The following is a 22294-nucleotide window of genomic DNA, read 5'->3' on the forward strand; positions in this document are numbered from 1 at the left end:
CGTGAGACATTCAGCAACACGAAGTGGCCAGGGCCCGTTGTTTCAGACCTCATCCCCAAGGCTGCCTCTGCAGCACACGCCCCGGTGGCGCCGTGGGACGGTGACTCACTGCTGCAGGGCTGCCCTGAGTCATCGGCCCCGCGGACGGAGGGAGGCAGCTGGGCGCTCCTCCTCGACCCCTCTTCAAAAAGTCACAGCTCCTCGTGTCTTATCTCGCGGATCTGCTGGCCTCGGGCTTTTGTGAGGAAGAACAGCTTCCTTACTTGGCCTCTCACCATGTCTCCTGGGCTTCTTTAGGTGCTGGGAGATGGGACGCTGTGCCTTGTAGGGTGAGCCCTGAACGTCGCCCTTCCTGGGGAGGACTCCACCAGGCAGCGAGTGCCTCCTCTTCCCTCCTGGAGCAGAATCCCTGGTAGCCTCTCCAGGTGTCTGGGAGTGGAGAAAAGAAAAATTGCTTTTTGGACAGTTTTTTGATGCAGACTCAGGGCTCTGACTCAACACTGAAAAGGATTGAGTGTTTGCCAGAATGCTAATGTAAGTAATTGGAAGAGCTCCTAAGTGGCTTTAAAGTACAAATGTTTTTAACTACTCATTGTAAAGATATAATGTACCGAAGGTAAGTGGTGTGGAAACACAGTGTCGTGGCATAGGAATGCAGGCTCTTAAAAAATATGAAGGCTTTAAAACTGGAGGTGGTTGTGGTGTGCTCTGTGCCACGGAGTTCATCCTGGGAAGCAGCAGTAGCTTTCAGGCCTCCCTGCATCCACCAAAGTTCAGAAACTGAGAAAAATGGTTGTTCTCCAAGTCCGGGGGTTGTTTTTTGTGTTTTCTGTATAGACTCCTGAGCAAATCACTATTTTAGATGGATCAATCATCGTTCTACCAACTAGCAGGGCCCCCTCCCACCCTTTTCCAGGTCTGTGGGAGGCAAACGGCTCTTACTGCACCTGCTGAGCCATGCTGCCCATGTGCTGGATGAGGTTTAGTGGTGCAGGTTAAGCCCAGCACAGGCAGGAGCCCCAGCTGCTGTCTGGGACGTGCTGACAGTGCCTGGTGCTGGTGTCCTCTGCCCACACACCAGGGAGGAGGGCATGTGCTGCGGCGGGGGCGAAGCACTGAACACTGTGCCAAGAGTCGCTGCGACCTGCTGAAAACTGCACCATCCCTGGAACAGCCCTGGTTTGTGCTGGGATGCGTCAGCTATTTAAAAGCTTTGGGCACCTGCAGCCTCCCATCCTCACCCCTCCGCTGCAGACAGCACGTCCGCTTCACGCAGCCGTGTCTGTTACCGATCGTCTCCCTTCTGCTTTCTGCTCCCATGCTAAGCTTCTGTAATCCCAGCAGAAACTGCTGGTTTTATTTGCACATGGGAGGCCTACAGCATTTTAAGGTTGCATAACCCTTGTTTTAATAAATAACCCCAAAGCACTTGACACCTGGGGTGACCCATCAGATGTGTTTCACCTTTTCCACATGCTTGCTGCAGTTTGGTGAGGAGTGTATGTGCCCTGCGCCCATCCTCGAGGCCACCAGGGATGGCTGGGTGGCAGAGCTGCTTTCTGATCTCAGTGTTTGGGTTTTACAGCACGTAAGCTGAGAGCCCTTTCCCTTTAAAGGGCTATCTTGGTCTTCTTTTTTCCCCCCCATTTGTATAAAATTTGGCATTAGAGAGCCAGTGCCCCTCGGCGGCTCTCCTGCTGCTTGCTGGGAGCAGCCCACGAGCCGGTCCCAGCCGCAGGCTGTTCCCCGCCGGGTGCCGGCACGCAGGGCGTCCCTGCTGTTTGTTTTGTATTCCAAAACCAAAAGCCTTTTACACCCCCCAATAGTTTCATAAATTTCCATAAAATGCACCGGGCAGACTGCTTTAGACCGTTCCTGGAGAAATTATTATATTTTGTATTTGGTTTAGCCTTTAAAAAAGACCTTTTCCTGCATGTCTGTGCGGTGTCGTTGATACAATTTACATCGCATCCCCCATATTAATACTCTGATCAATCACTGCTGACAATACAGTGTCTTTGTGTGAGTGGCTGTAGGACAAATGTTTTAGCTTGTGAGAAGAAAATTGTTAGCATTTGAATAGAGAACAGTGCGGGGGAAAGGATTAATAGCCTACTTTGATGGATTAGAATGTAGGGAAATTGCTCAATATTAATATGAAAATGTTTGTGAATTGGCTGTGCAGTGCTGTCAATGGAAAATGAAGGCCAGTGATTATGTCTCCAAGGCCTTATCAGTTCAGACTTGACTCTCACCAAAGACTTTCACACAAAAGACTGATGAGAGCACTAGAAAATAGCTGAATAAGAGCCGCTACAATGAGCGAACCATTCAACCACCAGTGTCACAATGTCAGGTTTTGTGCCCTTTATGTAATATTGTACATCTTTATATTAACATATCTGAATATGGATTTGTAATAAAAGAGGCAAATGAAACTACCTGCTAGACATTTTTATTTCTTTAATTTTTGCTTATCTCTGAAATATGACTGGAAAATGAACTAAGGTTAGTCTTAATAAACAACTGTGCCTACAAGTGGGATTTCTTTGTGAGCAGTAGGTTAAGGGTTTCAAATATGGCTGTGTGTTTATTCATGTACGAAAGGACTGTTTGATGGTCCTGGGAGACGGTGCAGGAAAACTTGTTTCCTATTCCCATAGCTTCAAAACAGATCAAACAGACTGTTTCTTCTGTGTCCTTTGCTCTTAATAAGGTTTTAAATAGACACCAAATGTGGAAGTGTGCCTTGTTATAAGTGTATTTAACATAATTGGTGTATTTCAAGTAACCATCAATATTAAATTATACATCCTTTTCTCGTTTTATATTTTCTACATGCTTTGCTTACCTAAAGGCTGAAATGAAGTTATGCATTATTTGGCTGTTGACTTGCATCCTGTGGAGCTGGACCTCTGGAAAACACAGACGTATGTTGGTCGTGAATTCTACAAGCTGTAAGTACTGCAGAGCAATTTCACATTGCCTTTCAAATAGATGCATGATGCACCTTCCACTACCAGAATTAGCTTAAATCTTAAATTTGGCGTTCCCTTTCCTTTGCGCTGTCTGTATCCCTTTTCTCATGACTCAGTTTCTGACTCAGCTTATCACTTCACCTGAGCTGCTGATGGGCAGTGGCCTCAGGGTTGTGCCTTAGAAACGGGATCCAAAGTGACTGCAGTGTCAGTAGGTGTTTCTGGAAAAGCTTGCTGCTCTCACTCGCATCCTTCGTACCAGCTGATGTGGTGGTAAATCCCTTATTATCTACCAGAGTAAGCTCTGGGAACCTGGGTCGTTTCAGTGATGAAATCTGTCACGTGTCGTCGGGTTAAGCCTGCTGCCTGTTAGCATGTAGCTTGGCTAACAGATGTCATCCTCCAAGCGCTGGCACTTCTGGTTTATCCGGGCTGATTTCATTTGAAGCAGCGGCCTTGATCCAATATAAGATTGCATCATGTGTCCCTCAGATATTTGGACCAGTTTTGCTTCACTTTTACAGTTCAAATGTCTCGTCTTGTGTGAGGTGTGACCTATCCCAGGTAATCCATTTTCAAAGGTAACAGGGTTAAGATCATCTCTTAGAATTAGAAACTCCAGCGACACAGTTTTCTTACGTGCCTTGTTAGTTGTCCTGGTGGAAAAAAGCAAAGAAATATGGAAAATGATCCAAAAATTCAGAATTGACCATTGTAAAGTTGGTAGACTTTTTTTTTTTTTTTTTAATCAAAATTAAATAACATCAGCTATTAATGAAAGAAATCTTCCCAGTATTTCAATTCAAAAGTTGCATGACTTTTTTTTGAGAGTGGCAACAGTTCCTTTAAAGTTGAGCTCAGCATTCTAGTAAAGAAAATGGCATGTGTGGACTTCTATTAGAGAAAAGATTTTGGTATAAAAGCTTGACTATAGAAAGACTCTGTCTTTTGCAAGACGTTAATTATAAATACACAACTTTTTAAGCCTAGGGTTTTGTACCTAATTAGTACTCCGGTTTCCTTTCCTTACTTGTAAATCACAATCTGGTGCAAAGGCACTGTTTGGCACTTGGCTAGTCGTGACGTACTCTAGTTAGTACTGGATCAATAAATCTTTTATAGCTGGTGCCAAGTCTCCTCAGTGGCTAAAAAAGGAATTTTGTGCACTTTTCAATAAACCTAAAATAGTGGACTAGTGTGCTAATTACAGTTGTGTGTTCAGTGAGGAGAGTATTTAGCATTAGTAGTTGCAGGATGTGTTGTTTTTCAGATGTTAGCAACCAACCAGTAAATGTTAAAGTATTTTTTAAATGAAAGTAGGGTAACATTTTCAAATCTGGTTTTCACTAAACTCTATGGAAATTCCTGAAAGATACAGTAAGTTCATTTGCCCGAAATGTGAGAGCTCTCTTTGTCACATATATGAAATAATTAACGTATGATGTATCTTTGTTCACTTTATTTAATCAGTTTATAGTATTTAGAAAAAAAATGTGGATTGTCTCAGTCATTTATTTACACAGTGCGCAGTAAGCAGGTTTTCAGAATAAGTGGTTAAACTTAATGGGGAAGAACACCAATCTATAAAGAATCTGTTAAGTCTAGAGCTGTTGCAAGTTCAGGCTGTGATTCAAAGCGGTGCCAGTATTGCCATATTTTAATAGATTCATCCCATTACTGTATGTTTTGGCAACTTTATCCACGATATTTTTCTTAGGCAATTTTAAAATCTGATTTACTGTGTTTGGGTATTATAATTATTTAAGATTCACTTAGAACCTTGTATAAATGATACCACCCATTAATTAAATTATTTCACGTACCATTTTTCAGAAGAAATGACACCTGGTACTTTATTTTCATCTTCGATTCCTCTGTTCCTTTGTCTCCATAGTAGCAATTAGGAAACATTTTTGTATGTGCTTGATACTATGTTTGGTAGTGATAAAGATGATTAATGATTCTCTGTGAGTAATCTTCTTAGTATATATAACTAAGAACGTATCTTCGTGGACAGATACAAGAAAACATTCATTTCTCTGCCTGTGCTTGTGGGCAGCTCATGCCAAGCCGGCTGGACATAAACCAATGCTGATCTGTACGCCTTATCGCCGCTCTAATGTCATGTTATACCTGAACCGCTTTCGGTGTGGGAAAGTGAGCGAAGATGAGAGATAAGTAAATAAATTGAGAGACAAAATACGTAAATGAGAGAGCAGGTTTACGTTGATATTTAGGACCAGCCTTGAGGTCTCTGTCAACCCGCCCTTGCCATGTGATTCCTCTTTCTCTACCCACATGGATTTATTTATTTATTTATTTATTTTTGAGTTTCTTTTTAACAGCTTAAGGCCTTCTGGGACTTTGTCCTTCTTTCAGGTTTGCTGCCTCTTCCAGTTGTAGAGGGGTAAATGGACGTTGTAAAATGGCTGGGAGGCAGAAAGGACAAATGCAGGGCTCTGCAGGCTGGCATCCAGACCTGGCATCCTGCCCAGGGCAGCGAGAGGGGTCTCGGGGGGGTCTCTAGAGGGGGCTGCAGTACAGATATTGCCCCTTGGCCACGGCTATTTTAAACTACATTGTGAAAAGCCAGTATTTGATTACTTGTTTGTATTTCACCTCCAGTAACCAGAACGATGTTTCCAAACTATTCTGGGACTTGTTGAAGGCCAGATCGAGGGTGGAGAATTTTGTTCATGCAGCAGAACCTTTGCATGATGCGCAAGGAGCAGAGTATTTACTCAACTAACCTGTGCAGCCTGGAGCGTGACAGCAGAAAGCGGGTCACTCCATTTCCCCTGGAACAAGGGGCCCCAGCCCTGCCTTTCTTCCTAGAGAGGCGTGACAGCTCATAGGACGTCACTCTATTGCTTTACTGAAGCACGGGGTGGGTGTACATCCACTATTTTCCTAACGTGCTATTTTCTTGCTCATTTTGCTGGAGACACCACAGCAAGCACTTGAGGTGTATACCAAAGGACGTGTGTGATTTAAAGTAGGTGTAACGTTGAGCTTCATTCTGAGCTGAGAACAGTTTTTAGTTAGCTCTTTCCATGCACGGCGTTTTCCCATTTAAGGAATGACTCTTCAAGAGAGAAGTGATGACCTTAAAAAAAATGTAAGGTGATATGTAGATACTGTTTTCCACAGTTAAAGGTCACCTTGACTTTTAATCTCGACTGCCATACTTTTCTTCTCATTAAAATATTTGACAAGAATTCTTTGCATGAATGAACAGCACAGAACACCTTAAGACTACTCAATTTTCACTAAGGATGTTGCATTGTCATAATGAAGAATTGTACTGTCAGCTAAAAATCATTATCTGCTACACGCATTAACAAATAAAACATGTGCTTTTATACATTTATTTCCTTGAAGAACCTGTTTTTTCTCATAAGTGGATTAAGCAGCAGCATTGAATGTTTTCTTAGAGTATTTGCTTTTGAATATAAAATGTCTTGCAATAGCACTGAAATGAGAGGTTTTTTCCAAACTCTTTGATTCCAAACAATTGAATATTTTTCATGATTGACTGTAATGATTCATTTCCCATTATGCAACTCTACCCCCATTTTAGTTTAGCAGCACTTGAAAAGTAAAATATTTTTCTGAACATCTGTTGAAGTATCTGCTGTTCTGATGTCTTTCATAGGAGCTGGCCTAAAAATATGAGGCCATTTTAATGTAGAAGCTTTGTTATTCTCTATGCCCAGATGTCATTCTGAAATAGAACAAACTCAGGTTTAACTGTCATGAAATCTGACATCATAAATTTTATACCACCGAATAATAAGCCAAAATGGAAATCACTATGCATAATGCAAAAAATCTTGTAACTTGACCTTTACCTAAAAGGAATGATTACATGTAAAAAGAGTCTTGTGAATTAAGAATGTAATTCTTTTCACCTTCTGTAGCTTGAGGGTTGCTGTAGGCGCTGGGTTTTTATTGTTATTTTTATCCCACTTAAGGCAGCTTCCAGCACTCAGCTGAGAGGACAGAGAGAAGTGGAACTGGAGGAAAATAGGTCAGAAAGGGATAGGCCAGGCTTCCTTTGGAAAGCCATATGTAATCACAGGCACACTGGTAAATTTTTTAAATGGTGTATGTTTGCCTAGGGATCATTAGTACATTTTGGGAACATAAATAACTAGCTGACACTGAGGACCAAAGACCAAAATCTCAAATATTCCAAATTGCCGTGAAAAGACCCAGTCCTGAAATTTGTTTAGCATCCCTCGACAACTGCTATTGTTTGTGAAGTAAGTGTTGAAGATGCTCTTTGCCAGGAAGATTCATTACCAAAAAGTCTTTTGTGTTCTAATTAGACTGCGGTTTAATTGCAATACTCTTAGGATGCTGAATACGCCATTATTCAAGGGCAGTACTAGGACTAGATCTTGCTTGTTTCTACTGACATCTGGGGTCAGTAAATTTAAATGTTTTACCTGATTTTTTTTCTGGATCATTCATTTTCTTGCAAGACCCTAATGTTAATTAATAAGAATACTGATAATGATTTAATGAGTGTTTTAATATTGAAAACAAGTCGTGAGGAAGCTCTAAAAACATGCAGAAAGTTGGTTTGACTTAGTGGCTTTAGATTCACGGTTACAGGAAAAAGAGAACTTATCTTGACTATCAGAGATAACAAGAGAAAAAGCAACCTCACTTGTGTTGCATGTTCACGAAGTATATCACTTGTATTACCTCTTGCTGTGTTTGTCTAATACTGTGTTCATTTCTCCCTAATCTGAAATAACAAAATGGCACATTTATGGACTATTGGCTAAACAGAAAGATTTATACTGTAAAAAAAATAGCTTTCTACAGCAACAGGAATAAAAAAGTAACCCATATAAAGTCAGGACTGACTGAGATGTAATGCTGATCGTTTTCATAAACTTTGCACACGTTGACACATCTTTGTATAATTGGCTCCCTCTCATGTCTTTCCTTAAGGTAATCTTTTATTTCTAGCCCGTATGGCTTTGCTGCTTGTTAAATTAGAAACGTATCAGAACAGCACTATTCTGCTGAATATTTTTCAGATTTAGTGCATAAAACAAAAAGGAAGAATATGAAATGTGTAGGGCACGGTTTCTGTTGACACAGAGAGAAGTCAAATCTCAACCAGTTTTTCAAGAAAATCACCAGAGGATTTCTGAATATGAATTATATCCACAACAATTACCCGCGACCTACTCATAGCTAGTTAGCATTTTGTGTCATTTAGATGTTTGCAAGGACAATTTTATACCAAAAGCAGCGTATTTTGTTTCTGTTTTCAGAGTCTGTTGAATTGTTTCTGATTAAATCATCCTCCCAATATGCATTTGGTAGAAGATTGTGCTCTAAGAAGTGCAGCCCCAAACGTATCTGTTAACTAAATGCAGTTACAGTGTCAGTAAAACAGGCAGATATATCTGCAAGTTTTTTTTTCCAAGAAAATGCGTATGCATATGTGTAGCTCTAAACACTTGAGCAGGCCTATTAGCATCTGCTTACGTACTTCAAATGACACTTGTGCTTACGTGCCTTTTGAATCAAAATCTTCACTCTGATTCTGTAGCCAGCATTCTCTCGGTCTGGTTGCAAGTTAAGATGCCTCATTTTTCATGTCTGGGTGGGACGGGTAAATCTGCTTATTGAGGGAGCCCAGGAACATCTTCCTGCGCCGAGGTGCAGCAGAGCTGCCTCGAGCTCGCAGCGCTGAGCCCTCACGGACACCCCCACTGCGGCTCCTGCACTGCCGCACGTGGCATGCTCAGAGTGAAGTGCAGTATGTCTTCGTCCTGTCAGGTGCCTTCCTTCAGAAATGTGTCACTGGATCAAAGTCAAGTATGTACCCTTAAGAAGGTTTTTTTCTTTTTTTCCCATCCGAACAGAACACCATATCACATTAAGGACAGCTGTAAGTTAAGCAATGGTGACAGAGTTTAGCAGTTCGTACCCTTAGAGCAGCCTCGTGACTGAAGGCGAGCTTTGGGACCTTTCCTACAGTATATGCCTGATCTTACACCTGTCAAATATCTCGTGTTAAGAGTGGCTGCAATTGGCCATGCCTCACTGCCATTAAGCAAGGCTAGCCTAAGGAGATGATACGTTTTGTATCTGTTTGAGAAGATTTAAATCTTCTCACTGTCGAGGAAGCTTTACTGAGGCAAAAATGGATTTACTAGCGTGTATCAGGGAGGTAAAGCAAATGAACAGTTCTGCACATTCATCTCAGCAGCCACCAGCCTTGTGGTTAGTTAGTTATTTAATTTTTAATATATATGTATGTCACTAGTGAGCATCTTCACTGATTTACTTTTCTGTTGGGCACTGCATCTTCACCTGCCAATTTATCAAGGTCATCCTAAAATTAATGCAAGTTGGTGTTTTCATTAGTATTGTCCAAGATGGTGATTTTTCCATTAGCAAGATTACTACCAAAATAGTACTGGGGAATGTTTTCTACATCACAAGACACTCTGAAGAGAAAGATGTATTCATCACCATGGAAACATGAGGTTCATTTTATGTAGTTTTGAGTTTATTACTCAACCAGCCTCAGTCACGGCTGACGGTTCTGTTGTGCGGCTTGCTTTTTTAACTGAAGGAATTTTGGAGGCAATCATGGCTGGTTTTAAATCCTGAACCACATACGACACTCAGCTCTTCTGAGTGTTATTCCAATATGTAGAAACAGCATGCTACTTGTTGAGCTCCCTCCTTTCTTACGTGACAGGACCCCAAATGTATGCCTGATTTACTTCCCAAGCACTTTGCTGGTTGCATTCCCAATTGGCTATGTGAAAGTGAAAATATGGACTTCAGCGGTGAAAAAAATAAGGTCATTTCTGCATAACTTGTGGAGCTGAAGCAGTGAGCTGTATCTTAAAAGATGGCTGAGAATTTATGTGCAAAGCATGGTAAAACCCTGCTGCGCTTTTAGCCATTGGTAATGCCATAATGAACCACTTTAACGTGATTTTGCCAAAATCCCAGGGGAGGTTAAGTTGCAGTCCATGGCTACTGTGGACTGGTTTGATCATGGAGACTACAGGAATAACTTTTACCAAAGTCAGATCGTGCTTTTTTTTTTTTTTTTTCTGGTGTTGGTTTTTTTGCTTTTGTTTTGCTGTCTACCACTAACAATAAGTGTAATTTGGTACACAAAGAACACCTCAAGTAACAGGAAACTGAAAGTGGTGGGTAGGGATATCTGTTTGAAATAAGAGATTTGAAGTAATAGGAAAAAAGATGGTGTAGCTGGTAAATTTGAATTTAATAGCGCAAATCTGGGATTTCTTTTTTTAACCGTAAAGCCACCACAGTGTTTATGGTAGTGGAATATGAAGAAACAGAGAAGTAGATATGGGGCTTGATAATGAGAGGCAGTCTCAGTAAATATTTTCAAAATATTCAGACTTACTTCTTTTAATGATCCCTTACTGTAACTCCTCGAAGCTGAAGGAAAGATTTCCATGCAGCCACAGCTCCTTGATGGTTACACTGCTCGCTCACAGCTGACATCAGACGAATTCAGAACAGGAACCGTAAAGGTGAAAGCCTTCATGCTCTTCTCCCTAATCTTTTAATCCATTCATATTCTTTGACCTCCAGTATTAGACCTCCCTTATTAAATCCACCTGGGCATGGTAGATTGCTTTCCTCCACAGAAGAAAGGAGAAGAGCTATTTATGCAAGTAAAGGTGAACAGCACTGGTAAAGGAAAATAAGTTCTGTGCGTGAAACTATACAGAAGTTTTGCTGATGACTTGGAGCTTCTATTTGGGGGGAGTTTAGGGGTCATTTCTGCTTGTGAAGTTGTATTTTCATTTTCCAATATTTAGTTTGGCCTGTTCCTTTGTTCTGGCTATTGATGTGAGCACGAAGGTCTCGTACAGGCTGAATAGTAATTTTTCCCTTTTGGTGTTCTGCTATCTTGGGGCTCCAGGATTATTTCAGGAGAAAATGTAATTTCAGCACCAACAAATGGCTGTTGAGAGAGGGGGGCCCACCAAGAGGGGCCCATCCTTCATCAGGTAGAGTTGTCCTTGATTACTGACTGTCTTAATTTGGTGTGACTAACCAGCTGGAAAAAGCTTCATGCAAACAATAGATTTGGAAAAAAAAAAATCATGAAGTAAATGCTGTCTTCAAAAGAGGCTCCTGAGTGGCTTTTTCTCTGGAATGTAGCACTTGAATACTGGTCTTGCACAAGGACAGACATTAAGTAGAAAATTGTTTGCTAATTTTTTACTTATCTGCAATCATTTAGTCAATAATGAACTGAGACTGTGGCAGATGCCAGACTTGCCTGTAAATGCTTCCATTCTGTTTGCAGTAACACAAGGTTATGGATCACTTTTTGTGTATTGTCTAGTGAGATGCTGAGATCACTGCATAAGGTAAAGCTGGTAGGTTTGTGGGTGTCCGCCTTTAAATAATCTCTTAAAGGATCAAAAGAAATTTTATATGCTATGTTTAAAAGCCTTTACTCCATTCCCCCCCCCCAAAAAAAAAAAAAAAAAACAAAAACAAAAAAAAAAAAACAAAACAAAAAAACACTCTGGAATTCTTCAGCTCTTGCTCGTTTCATAGAACTGCTTTCTCTCAACCAGGATGAGGACAAGAGTGAGGTGCCTCCCCTCCAGATGCCTATTCAATATGGTAGCGTTCCCTCATCTTCCTTTGAGTGAGCTGTCAGAGATCTCCCCTTCTGCTTGAGTGATCCCATATATCTCCTACACGATGAGTTAATGGCAGTCGGGATCCCATTCTACACTTCAGCCGTCTTTACACCCTTCAGTGCTCCAGGTCCTACATCAATGGTAGTGCTTGTTGACCCCTTGCACCAATGGTTGTTTCTTGTGGTAGAAATCCTTTCTTCCTCTTAGCTATGAAGTGCTTCTGGATTGTGCATGGGACTGACAGCGTCAAGTAATGACAACGCTGAAAACCGCAGAGACAAGGAGAGGCAAAATTTGGGTTGCTGTAGGAAGCAGCATTGCCGGCAGGCTTAAACAACAATGGTTTGGGATGCAGGCTGTGCTGAACGGGTAGATGTTTTACCCCAGGAAAATGTGGCCTCTTGCACGTGGGGTGTAATTACAGGTGGATATACAAGAACCCATCCAGTTTCATGTCTTGTTCTTTAAGGATGAGAAGCCTGCAGCTTCCCATCAGCGTATTATGATGACTGGTAAAAATAGATAGTAAGCTCAAGCTCAAACAGACGATGATATGGATCATAGAGTTACACGATGTCAGAATATTGCTTACCCCATGCATCTGAAAAATGACACAGAAGATTTCTAGGAAATGAAAAGCATATAAATAAACAAGTAGTAAGTATGCAGCTGGCACTAACAGGGAGAGCAAATCTACATAAAAAAGAGCTTTTCTGCTTGTTTAGACAACACCACTTAACCCTGAACAAATATTTAGATACATTATATTCAGTGGTACTTTTTTTTTTAATGAATGAGGCTATTTGCATATCTCTTTTTACTGAAGATTGGGATTCTTGTTCCATGGAAACTTCCCCTCCTGACGTGGGTGAGGCGTTGTTTTCCCAGGCACCGGGGGTGCAGCAGTGCTTTTTGTCCAAGGCCCTTTCCTGAGACTTTCCAGTGCAAGTTTGTATATAGCCTCCTCTGTAAAGCATGGTGCCAATAAATCTAATCCGTATTGCTTTTGATAAACAGAAGGCATAACACTACACTTCTGCGCGTTTTGCACTTGGCTGGTAATCTGCAGCACACTTCTCCTACCCTTACCCCTCCCCTTTGTAACTGTCGGGTTATATTTAAATGCCAAAAAAACAGAATTAGTTTTGCACATCAACACTGACTTACAAGGCTATTTGAAGTTAAAGCTCTTTGCCAGTTTCCATTTTCTTCACAGTGTTCCCTTCCGCTTCTGGTTTGAAGAAGAAGAAAAAAAAAGTTATTTAACAAAACTTGATCTGTTTGAAACTGAAAAGTCCAAGCTGTCCTTCCTGTGCTACCACAGACAGAATGAGAAATGAAGGCTGAAGGGCTAGGCCGATTTCAGGAAAAAAATGCCCAAAAAGGTCAGGAAGAAATGGGAGCCTTTTCATTTTGTGCTCCCCGGGTGATATTCAATAACTCTTTTGGTCTTTATACTGTAGGACATAGGCTCATTTGCTCAATTTGGGGTGACAGCAGCATGTTTTGTCAGAACATAGCTGGAGTTTTAAATGAGGACGGCATTCTGAGGCAGTAGGAAACATCCTTTATCTTAGCAACAGGAGGGCATGGAAATGCAAGTTTTTTTGGCAGCAGTAGTATAAATCTAGTGTTTTTGAGGGGCTGACCCGGACCGTGTGGCAGGAATGCTCAGCTTTCCTTTGACGGTGTGATTTCCTGCTTCACGTTTGAGAACTTGTCTGGACTGGATACTGAAGAAAGCCTACATCAATTACTTGAAAGGAAATCAGCCCTGTCTCTGAATGCTTGGCAGCAGGAATATTCATTGTTAAAGGGTTTATAAATATATATATGTATACAAGCACGCACATGTGGGGAAAAAAAAAAAAAAAAAACTAACAAACTCCCCTATATTGTCCAGTTTCGGTTATTACTGTGGTGCTCACTTGTGATTAAAGTTCTGCCAGTGCTACCCAAGTGACTCTTGCAAGGGGCTTAACTTTGCTTAAAAAAAAAAAAAAAAAAAAAATTGGCCTTCAATGTAAAATACAGGGTCTTAGTCTGGAAGGCTTCTCTTCAGATAAAATAAGCTTCTTGGCATGTCAGAAATAAATAGAAACAAATCTGTTCTCAACTGAGAGTGTTTAAATTTATATTTTTCCTAGTTCACTGAGGTCAAGTATATTCTAATTTATTTCCCCTTGAATTTTTCCATCTTTCAAGTCACTGCCATCCATGAGTGTAAGCGTCTTTGGATAGTTTAGAAAATACAAAAATGATGAAGTGATATCTTTTTGGAAAGCTGCTGCTGTGTAGTAACTCTTAAGCAGCTGTTACATCTTTTGTGTCAATAATCCTTAAATTAAAGAGTCATTAAGCACTCAGTTACATGATAGATCATAGTGGCTCAGCGTAAACCTATTGTGTAAATGTGTAGTGAGAGGCCTTTTGTTTGCATAAAGCATAATTTTGACCAGAGGAGTGCCTAAATATCTATGTGTCTAATGGCTCTGAGTGACTCATTAGAAGTTATATAAAAAACAATTGTTTGATATGTTTCTGCTTCTTTTCTAATTCAGGGGGAAAAAAAAAGAGTAAAGCTTTTAATGGTTCTCTTGAGCTTTTGGATCAAAGTTCTACAACTTTTATTTTATTATTTTTATTATTTTTAATAGTACATAGTATAGGGGCACTTCACACTGGTTATAATACTTAGCTGCCATGTAAATGGAATATGCTGCATCGTAAAAATAAATAATGAGACTGAAATCACGCTGTGAGGAGGGAAGAGCGGAGCAGGCAATGCTGATACAGGATATTCTGCTGGAAAATCAAGCCTACAACAGCGGCAGACCTTTCAGTGCGTGCTGGTGAAGCGTCCCCTCCCTCCCCACAGCTTGCTTGCTTTGTGCCTCATGCCTGGGGGACAGGACGAGGGCTTGGGGGATGGCACAAGCATGTCACTAGGGCTGTGCAGATCGGTGTTGTGTGGTCGAGAACAGCAGAGGCAGCTCGTCCTGTGCCTGGCCATGGGCAGCGTCCCTCACCCAGTGGTCCCGGCCTGCCCCATGGAGTGACCTCCTTTCCGTGGCCTCCCTCCCTCTCCATCCTCTTGCACGTATTTCAAAACTGTCCCGGACCGTGTATGCCTTGGAGAGAGATTAATTTCCCATGTAACACCCACAGAGAAATTCATGTCCAAAGTATGTTCTTCTGGTGCCAAAAGAAGAACAATAAATGACTGGGAAGAAGTGAAAATATGTTTCCAGACTAGACAAAACCCACCTCCTGTCCTCCCTCGAGCAAAACCACATTGCCATTGCTCTGCTCGGTTCCTGCAGGTTTTAGGGAGAGAGAATGTCAAAATGGAGCAGGCTGTGCGGAGGCTGCTGGCGGAGGTTGTTGTCAGCGGCCTGAAGACGCTTTGCAGAGGAGAGGTGTTGAGGCCTGAAGCTGAGCAGTGATGTTTAGGTTTCTGGCTCCCAGGCCATTGGTGGAGGGGAACAAAATTGAGCAGAAGACGTAGACAGGAACGTGGTAGTGTCTGTCTCCTCAGGTCTTGGCTTGCTTGCTTGGTCTCCCTGGAGAGGAGGAGGCGGACCACCACAGAAGCCCACCACACCACTGTGCTGCTCAGTGTGGGGAGAGGCCCAGGACACGGCCATGGCACAGGCATGGAGCTCGTCACCATCACGGTGTGTCGCAGCAGCCTGGCTCCAGGACAAGCAGGGTCTTCCTGGTCCCCTGCCACACAGAGCGGCCTGTGCCCCTCCCTGCTTCAGGTACCTCCCCAGGGTCCCACTTGGTTTTAAACTGAGAGGTTTGGGGAGAGGAGGTGGAGGCAGTGGCCTCTGAGGGCCTCAAAGTAGCAGAGCCATGAGGAGGCCACATGGCCCCGTCCCCATTGCCAGGCTCCTCCCAGCCTGCTCCCTGACGGGGACAACACAGGCCCATTGGTGACATGGATCCAGAGGGGGTAAACTCAAAGCTAGGGTTTGGCCAGGATTGCTGAATGCCAGGTTATCCATCATAACAGCACTTGGCACATCTGTCCGTGGCTGTGGCAGAATCACCATGGAATACCCATGGATAACTATTTTCAAGTATATATATATATATATATTTAGTGGAAAAGGGAGCCTTTTAACTGTGGGTTTTCTTTTTTTTTTTTTTTTTTTTTTCTTCAGTATACATAGAAATGTAGACCAGCTTTCGATGCAGATGCTTTAGACCAGCATCTGCTTTAAGTTAGTTTTTGACCTAGTCAAAAAAATTCACTCATTACACGGACAAATTGCTGATATTCAAATATTTTATTTAATTAATTGACTGAAGGCAAACTTTTTCTTCAAAATGCTGCAGTTTTTCTTTAAAAGGAGAGCTACAAAGCGCGAGTGGATTTTGAGTAATCAGACTGTGGTTTAGCCGAACAAAGTTTCCATACTTTTTATTAATATATTTGCCGCATGCAGCAAATAGTTTACAGAGGCTCTCTGTAATCGTAGCTCATATTTATATGAATTTTATTTTGTGTAAGATCTCTAAAGCAACCACTTTTCTTGCTATCTGAAGCCCTCTCCATTAGACACTTAATTTCCACTTTGTTTTTCCATCAGATTCGCTGTGGCTATTTGAAAAGCATGAAATCTCTAAATTATAGAATCCAAGGATTCCGCTTTCAACCCCCAGCACAGGGAAACTCTCTGAATACACAAAATTAGAAAAACATACACAGAATAGTTGTTTAAAATTCACAGCTGTCAACATCAAGTGTTTTGTGTAACAGAAAGAATGTAAGAAACATTGAGTTAACAAAATAGCTGCAGATGGATTGGCTCTCCGTGACTTCTCCCTGGTCATTGTCTGCAGTCTGTTTTTCAGGGATTCATTTGCATCGAAGTACAAAGGTCCTCTGTTGGAGCCCCTGCTCAGCATCTCCCTGGGTTCTGCCTTTAAAGGGGCCTTCCTTGCCATGCTGTCGGAGTTTTCTTTGCGCCTCTCTTTAGGATCCGGCAGCGGTCTGCAGTTTTCACCTCACGTGCGGCACAAAGTGGGCTTTTCGTTTAGAATAAAGCTGGTGGGAGCTTCGAATCCAGGGGCTTTTCCTGTAAGGAGTTACTTGACGAAAAGCTCTATTTGGGCTTTTGGGAAGAAAAAAGTTATTAGGGGGTATTCACATTGCCAGCTTTTTATTTATGCTGCATGACGTGACAGAAATGGCATCGGTGAACAGCAAGTGTCGGAATATGTAATTCTGTATGCTAATTATAGCCTGACTTTTCCCACCAACTCGGAGGAAATGCATTATTTATCATTTATTCTGCTCAGAAGTCATAAAGCACCTTTAAAAACAAACTGCATGAATCTGATTACAGTTGTCTCCGATAATCCGATCTACTACAATTAAACTATTAGTGGAAGTATCAACTATATTTTGTTATAAATATTATGCTCTAATAATAATTCATTATGGTTCGTTTTTGTTTTTCCTGCCTGTTTCAATTATATTCTCTGGCTTGTGTAGCAACGGAGGTTCTGCACGGGGTAAATCTCGGATGGGGGAATTACCTGGTGTGAATCTTAGGCAGGACAGAAATTAGTAGAGAAACTTAGCTCTGCTTTCACTTTGTTTAACAGAGACTCCAGTTTATACTACAACAGCCAAAGGTTTGTCAGCATTTCCAAAGGGCTGCTTTCAGAGATTTACACCTTGTTGTAGGCTGAAACTTGGCAAACAGGATTGCATGCCTGAAGGGATTTACTGTTTAACATGTCTGAATATTAACATGATTAAGCAAAAATTGGATGAGTTTATTAACCATAACTTGATTAAAGGGTGATTAGTCATTTTTATGTTTGAGAATAACAGCCTTCTGCATTTAGTACAGCAGAAAAGAGTTTTTGCTGCTCGGCTTTGTTTTTGTTTAGGGCACGTTTGGTTTCCAGCAGTTCGTCCTGCATGCAGCGAGCAAAGCATGAGCTCAGACCAGAACCTGGCAAACATTCTTTATGCACATTTCACCCCACCCAGATGAAATAAAATGTTTTCCATATTTTTTTTAAGCTGTAAGATTTGCCTAATGTAGATAATTTGTCTAAAAATGGAAGAATGTTTGCGGGAGCAAATGTTTTCCTCAGCTGCTAGATATTTATGCAAATACATGTGAACATCCACGGTGGTGGCTTCTAAAAGCGCAGCACTGGAGCTAGCTCGAGGAACAGCAGAGGCTGCTGCCTTCAGCTCTGTGCCAGCGATGGTTAGCACTAACTGCTCCTAATTACACTTGGTCTTTACAGCTATAGTACTGGCTAGTAGTATAAGGAAAATAGTAGAGTTCTCATTTAAGACTTGCTTTAATCGATGGAGAGATTTGATCTATGCTATATGGCTTCATGGCTCCTAGCTCCCCTGAAGTTAATGGATGTTAGCCATTAGCCTGAATGGTACCAAACTCCTGCACCTTGTGCTGGGAGATGGAGATTAATATAGATCTTTAAATCCGTATCAAACCAAAAATGAGTAAATACAAAACTTGGAAGGCATTTATTCCCTTAAAATATGGAGTAAAAAATTGCAGTTAAAGCCTAGTGAAACCATTATTATGGCAGTAAAAAACCAGCCTAATTTAAAATCCCAATTTCAAGAAATAAACAATGAAGTAATTTAATAAAAGTAACTGCTGAAAAGGACCCTGTATTGATAAATTTTTATCATTACATGTGCCATTGAATTTTAATTAGAATTTAGCTATCTTACATAGTAATTAACCCAAATGAGAATTCTACACAAACTGCTCTAGAAAAGGAGTGTTCATATATGCTAATGACTGCTATGCATGATTAAACATTGAGAAAATAAACTCCAAATGTATGCTAATAAATGGCAAAATTTACTATGTAGGATTAATATCTAACAGAGGAATTGAAAGATGTTTCAAAGCATGTGTGTATTCTATAAATCACGCGTTAGGTTTCAAAACTCAGGGCCCTATCCTGCAAATGGCTTCACTGCAGTCGTGTCCTTCATGTGAGCAGCTCCACTGAAATAATGGGACTACCTATAGGAATGTGTTATTACTGTAAGTTTGGAAAGCTGAGCTGCTAAGAAATTGCTTGACCTTGGACAATATGATTTCGTCCTCATTCCCCACCCCAAATACTGTATGTATATATATATATATATATGTAGTACTTACTTGGATATTACATATAGTTGAACCCCAAAGATCTGGGGCCTTATTCCTTTGGTAAGTTTCAGATGAATTCTAAGAAATATAAAGACAAAACTAATTTATTCACGTCCTGGTTTATTACTATTGGTGGCACTGTCAGATCTTGATTAAATAGTGATTATTTAGCCATGTCTGTCTAAAGCTGCTATCAGCCCTCATCCCCCCCACCCCATCCTTTTTTTTTTTTCTTTGTTTGCTGCAGGCTTTCAGTAGGGATTGGAAAATCTGATGAGCAAGATAATGGTTGTCCCCACAAATGTCTGCTCAGTTCTTGTTCAGGGAGAACCAAGGTCTAGCCTGTTCCAGGGCCAAAAATAAAAGTTGCCGTGCAGCTCTGTCATATATTTCCTTGAAGAAACAGCTTGGTGAGGTGAAGTGAGGATGGAATGACTGTTTTCTGATGTATGTTGGACAAGAAAACTTAATCTGTGCATGGTACTTGTTTTGGCTATGCTTCAGAAGGCGTCTCATGTGATGTCACCTGTAAATAGCTGAGAACTTTGACATCAGCTCTGTGTGAGGCTGTTTAAATAAGAGCCTCATTTATAGAATCCTGCTGCCGGTAAAATGGCTCTAATGGTGTTATCCCCATGCCTGAGGGGAAAGCTAAATAATGAAACCCCAAAGAGTCTGTAACTGGGAAGAAGGAGCACAGGGGGAAGGAGGAGAGAAGGGAAAGCTAATCTCCAGCAGTATAACCTTATCTCATGTTCTGGTTTTATAGGAGTCAGTAGTTAGAAAAACAGCACAAAGCCACAGTTAGTGATATAAGGCATATGGGATTGTTAAAGATACTCTGCTGCTTGAAACCAGGCACATGATTCTTTGCTGCTGAACATCTTCAGCATTTTGAAAGTAATTGAAATGTCTGATTGTGCTTTGTTAATTGTTTGTGATCAGATCTTTACAAACTCTGAAGATCCACAGAGCATCTGTTATGTGATGCTGAGGCCCTTTCTGAGGCTTGCACCCTGGTTTATGTTTCTGTCATGTGTGTTTCTGTCATGTGTGTGTACGGACGTAATTGTGGTCATTTGATACGATTTGGAAAATTTTGTACTCTATTTCAGATTCCCACTTAAAATCTAGAGAGCATAAAGCCCGTGAAAATGTTCGCTCTGGGATACCCTGCTGTGCGATGTGAGTTTGGCCTCTCCAAACAGAACATGTATGAGATGACCCAGCGATGACTTTAAATGTTCCTTATTAAATCTTTTTAGTGTAATGGAATCTTTTTTATTTCAGCCAGAGCTGCAGTTTGTATTTAACCAAAAATTCCTCATGCTTTGACCACATCACAAGGCAAAGCAGTGCAGTCAGTGGTGTTGCAAGCAGACCCACCATCACGCTGGCTGCTGGCAACTGTAATGCTCAGCAATACCCACAGGTTAGTGTTAGCACTGAAACAAGGAGAAGGGCTTTCCCAAAATACTCTCTGAGCAAGCACATGCCAGAAGAGTTTGTGCATCCTATTGTTATTGGGACACTCTGCTGTTAACCACCAGGCAGCACCCTCCTCTCCTCCCTGAGAGGATCACTGTGGTTATGGAGGGAAGGACGAGCTGTTTATGGCAATAAAGAAGTAGCCTCATGTCAGAAATGTTTAGCCCCGTTCAGTTTCCCCACCAGTCAGTGGTGCTGGTTCGGCAGCATGTGCTGTCCTGTTGCAGCAGAGCGCTTTTGGGGAGTGGTCTGTAAAAAGAGCCCTGCAGAAGGTGCAGCTACTAACTGCAGTGGATCTGTGCATCCTGCGGTCTTCTGGGGTGGATGAAGGAAGTCCTTAACAAAGTCCTGGTCTTAGCTCACTTAATTTAAGAACATGTTGAAAAAAAAATTATGAGCCTTCCTTATTTTATTGTACAAAGCTTTTAGTTAGATTAGGCTTATCCTTAGGGAGAGGATTTTGATTTTCCAGTCTGGGCTGCTTACTAGTCTTTATATAAAATTTACTATTTTAAATAGACATGTTCAAAATAATGGTTTGCAGACATGATTAAATGTTTGAAATATCTTTTTCATAAATTAAATACAGGTCCATGGAAATTCTACTCACATTTCTATTGTTCTTCGTACAATTTCTGACTGTCTGACTTCATCACTGGTTTCTGACAAAGACCTAAAGTAATGCCTAGCACCAGATTCCTGAATGTGTCAAGCAACAGTTGTTGAAGATGAACTCTTTTGTTATTGTGGAACAGATCCTGCTGTGATCTCTGTTTTCTCAAACCTACAGCTAGATCTCTTCAGTTTTAATTTATTGATATGCTAGAAACGTGTTCATTTGCCTCGATTTTCTCCATCACAAAGACAAAAGGTTTACCAGTGCAAAAATCTAGTAGCCTATTATCTTAGGTTTTATGCTCTGGAAGCGATGTAATCCAAGTATGTACTTGCCAAACAGTTTCCAACTGACAGTTTACAAGCATCAGATCAAATAATGGTGGTGTTATAGTGCATGTTTGCTACAAATGTAAATATATCAAGTGTCTTTATTTGTGTTGTCTGAAGTGAAAGTAACCCAACACCATCTTCTCTGGATATTACCATCTGAGCATTTTGGGTAAAGCTATAATAATATTTATTTTTGTTTTATGTGATGAACAACAGTCTTAAAACTAATTCTGGTGAATTAGGAGTTGTATTTCTGGGGAGCTAAGTACCACTATTTGACTGCTGTTGTAAAACTTTATTAGGCAATACATCTGACCTCAAATTGGAAATTTGTGTTGGAACCAGTTTAGGAAATCATTATAGCTCTGTTGTTAATTTTATATTTGTCTAATAAAACACAGCAGGCACTACATGACATGCGCTAATGCAGCTGATGCTAGCTGCTAGACATGTTTTTAACTACTGTTTTCTACCTCGTACAGGCAGAGGGTAGGAGGGAACTGAATGTAACTTAGTAATAGAGATTACTTTTTTTTTTTTTTTTTTTTTTGCTAGCATATTGTTGCTCTGTAGTTTGTAGCTACTTCTCAGAGGGAGATCAATGTTAATATTACCAAATATATATTTGTATCTAGATATATTTGTAAAGAAAAATATGCATCACCATGCTGTTAAAGGTGCAGATTGTGTGAGTATTTTCCAGACTGTATTAGGAGCATGTCAAGTTCCTAATGATGCTACCTTACCAGATGACTATTTTGTCTTGTTTTCAGGAATGAGCATGTTAGAAATGAGATGAAGGAAGGTTGGTTAATGTGAAGGCAGTTACAGAAGTAGAAATGACAGCATCGAAGGCTGAATATAATCAAATTAAGTGTGCCAGAGGAGCCCCATGCCAAAACACAGAATGAATTAATACATTGTATCACAGAGCTGGGCACACAGCTTTCTTACTAGCTCTATCATGTGGAGAGAGGACTAGTATAATTACAGAATAAGAAATATTGTGTCAGCATCTAAGAATACT

The 22294-nt window shown here is 41.0% G+C and overlaps 1 long non-coding RNA gene across 2 annotated transcripts in view; it reads left to right on the plus strand.

Annotated features, from left to right (window-relative positions):
• The first annotated feature begins 2838 nt into the window (after positions 1-2838).
• Positions 2839-22294, plus strand: part of LOC118172928 — a 58220-nt gene continuing 38764 nt past the window's right edge. For both annotated transcript variants that reach the window (XR_004753905.1, XR_004753904.1), the window contains exon 1: positions 2839-2957. This is a non-coding gene — a long non-coding RNA (uncharacterized LOC118172928). The remainder of the gene's footprint in view (positions 2958-22294) is intronic.

This window comes from Oxyura jamaicensis, chromosome 11 (assembly GCF_011077185.1).
Source record: "Oxyura jamaicensis isolate SHBP4307 breed ruddy duck chromosome 11, BPBGC_Ojam_1.0, whole genome shotgun sequence".
Lineage (NCBI taxonomy): Eukaryota > Metazoa > Chordata > Aves > Anseriformes > Anatidae > Oxyura > Oxyura jamaicensis.